Below are 3,220 nucleotides of genomic sequence, written 5' to 3' on the forward strand. Positions count from 1 at the left end.
ACTAAAGCCATTCCCACCCCACACCCCAATGAAGTGACATTGATCAGGAAAGATCTTTTGTATTGGTCAACTGCGTGGATAAATCCCAACTCTTGTGTGCCACCAACCACTGACAGATCATTTTTTAATGCAATAATAAAAATAAAATACACTGAAGACTTTTTTTAATGTGTAATTTCTGAATTTCCTAGGAAGAAGCAAGCACCTACAGAGTGGACATGAATAACCTACATCACCACTGTCCTGACTTGTGGATGATTCTAGATTTCAAAGCCATGTTTTGAAAGATCTGAAGAATCTCCCCCACTGAGTGCATGGCCCGTGTTTTGACTGATGTCCTCTTTGCACACCACAGTGTACTTACAGTTAGCTACGAAGACTCCATTCTCATTCTTCATGTGCATAACAGTGTATTTTTGCCACTCTTTCACTCTCTCTTTTGCCTGAAAATCAATAACACAAAGCAACCAGGAAGTCCTTGTTCCAATCAATACATTCCAGTAATTTTCTCCAATCTGGCTGAGTGGCAGAGGACTTCAACACAAGAGATGCTTTTCTAAAAACTCATGTTCCCATTCTTGTCATTATTATTCTGTTAATACTATAATAATAATAATAATAATAATAATAATAATAATAATAATTATTATTATTATTATTATTATTATTATTATTATGTGCATGTCTTGGAGCTTGAACTCAGGGCCTCAGCACTGTCCCTGAGCTTCATTTTGCTCAAGGATGGTGCTCTACCACTTTAGCCACAGCCCCACTTCTGGTCTTTTCTGTCTATGTAGTACTGAGGAATTGAACCCAGGGAATCATGCATGCTAGACGAGCACTCTACCACTGAGCCTCCCTCCCAGTCTGTTATTACTATTTTTGTACAGGTCCTGGGACTTGAACTCAAAACCAGAGTGCTGTTTCTTAGGCTTTGATTTGTGCTTAAGACTCATGCTCTACCAATTTGAGCCAAAGCTGCACTTTATGTTTTGTTTTGTTTTAGGGGTTACAGGTAAGAGTCTCATAGACTGTTCCTGCCCCCGGCTGGCTTTGAACCACACGATCCTCCAGATATCAGCTTCTTGAGTAGCTGGGATGACAGACATGAGCTACCAGGACCTGGTTGTGGGTTGAATATTTTTTATTTTATTTTATTTTATTTTATATGAGAACATACTGTACAGAGGGGTTACAATTACATGGGCAGGATAATGCATACATTTCTTACCAAGCATTGCAGCCTACTCCTTTGTTTACGCTTCACCTCCCTTCCCAGCCTCCCCCCTCCCCCCCACCCACTCAGACCCCCCTCCCCCCCACACCGATATTGTAAAGCTGGTTTTGACATGACATTTTGTACTTCTCATTGTTGCAACAGGTCCACCTGAATCCTTAAACGACTTGTTTGTCTCGATCTCCTCCACATGTTATACTGACATCAAATATAGTGAAAGCGGGGGTTACACTGTCAGGGAGGGACATACAAAGCAACAAAGAAATAATCTTATAAATGCGTTAGAAACACATGCATGAAAGAAACAAAAACATTAAAATACATATTTAAGGGTTCATTTTCCTAACATCACATTATCTGACCTTTTTGGCTTGACTCATACCTATACTAGATATTGCAAATAAGGGAAACCATGGGACCTATGCTTCTTTGGGCCTGGCTTACTTCACTTAATATAATTTTTTCCAAGCCTTTCCATTTCCTAACAAATGGGGAAATGTCATTCTTTCTGATGGAGGCATAGAATTCCATTGTGTATATATACCACATTTTCTTGATCCATTCATCTACTGAGGGGCATCTGGGTTGGTTCCATATCTTAGCTATGGTAAATAATGCTGCAATAAACATAGTTGTGCTGGTAGCTTTAGTGTGGTCTTGTTTGTAAACATTTGGGTAAATGCCCAAAAGCGGGATTGCTGGGTCATAGGGGAGTTCTATGTGAAGTCTTTTGAGGAACCTCCATACTGCTTTCCAAAGTGGTTGAACAAGTTTACATTCCCACCAACAATGAAGTAAGGTTCCTATCTGTCCACATCCCCTCCAGCATCTGTTGTTGTTAGAGTTCTTGATTTTTGCTCTTCTAACTGGAGTGAGGTGATATCTCAATGTTGTTTTGATTTGCATTTCTTTTATGGCTAGGGATGTTGAACATTTCTTCATGTGTCTATTGGCAATCCTTCTTTCTTCTTCAGAGAAGCTTCTCTTTAAGTCTTTCACCCACTTATTTATTGGGCAGTTGTTTCTTTGAGGATTTGTTGTTGGGTGGTTTAATTTTTTGAGTTCCAAATATATTTTAGATATGAGACCCTTGTCCGTTGTATGGCTAGTAAAGATCTTCTCCCAAACGGTGGGTTTTCTATTGATCTTGCTAGCTATGTCATTTGCCTTGCAGAAGCTCTGCAACCTTATGCAATCCCATTTGTCAAAACTTTCTTTGATTTGTTGTGTTTCCGGGTCTCTATTGAGAAAATTTCGGCCTGAGCCAAAGAGTCCTAGGGTTTCTCCTATTCCATCCTGTAATGTTTTCAGAGTGTCTGCTTTGAATTCAAGGTCTTTGATCCATTTGGAGTTGATTCTGGTGCAGGGTGAAATATAAGGATCTAGCGTTAGTTTTCTACATGTAGTTAACCAATATTGACAGCACCATTTACTGAAGAGGCTGTCTTTCTTCCATTCTATTGTTTTAGCTTCCTTGTTGAAGATTAGATGGCTATAGGTCTGTAGGTTCATTTCTGGGTTTTCAATTCTATTCCATTGGTCCTGAAGTCTGTTCTCATGCCAATACCAAGCTGTTTTGATTACTATGGCTTTATAGGAGAGTTTGAAATTTGGTATTGATATTCCTCCAGCAGGGTTCTTTCCGTTGAGGAGCGTTTTTGCTATTCGGGTCTTTTATTGTTCCATATGAATTTTTGGATTGCCTCTTCTATTTCCTTGAAGAATGAGGGTGGAATTTTGATAGGTATCGCGTTGAATTTGTAGATAACCTTGGGAAGTATTGCCATTTTCACGATGTTAATCTTGCCAATCCAGGAGCATGGGAGGTTTTGCCATTTTTTAAGTTCTGTGTTGATTTCCTTTTTCAAGATTTTAAAGTTTTCATCCTAGAGGTCCTTCACTTCTTTAGTTAAGTTAATTCCTAGGTATTTTATTTTTTGTGGGGCTATTACAAATGGAGTTGCTTTCCTAATTTCAGCCACA

This window comes from Dipodomys merriami, unplaced genomic scaffold (assembly GCF_024711535.1).
Source record: "Dipodomys merriami isolate MVZ:Mamm:240054 unplaced genomic scaffold, mDipMer1.0.p SCAF_766, whole genome shotgun sequence".
Classification (NCBI taxonomy): domain Eukaryota; kingdom Metazoa; phylum Chordata; class Mammalia; order Rodentia; family Heteromyidae; genus Dipodomys; species Dipodomys merriami.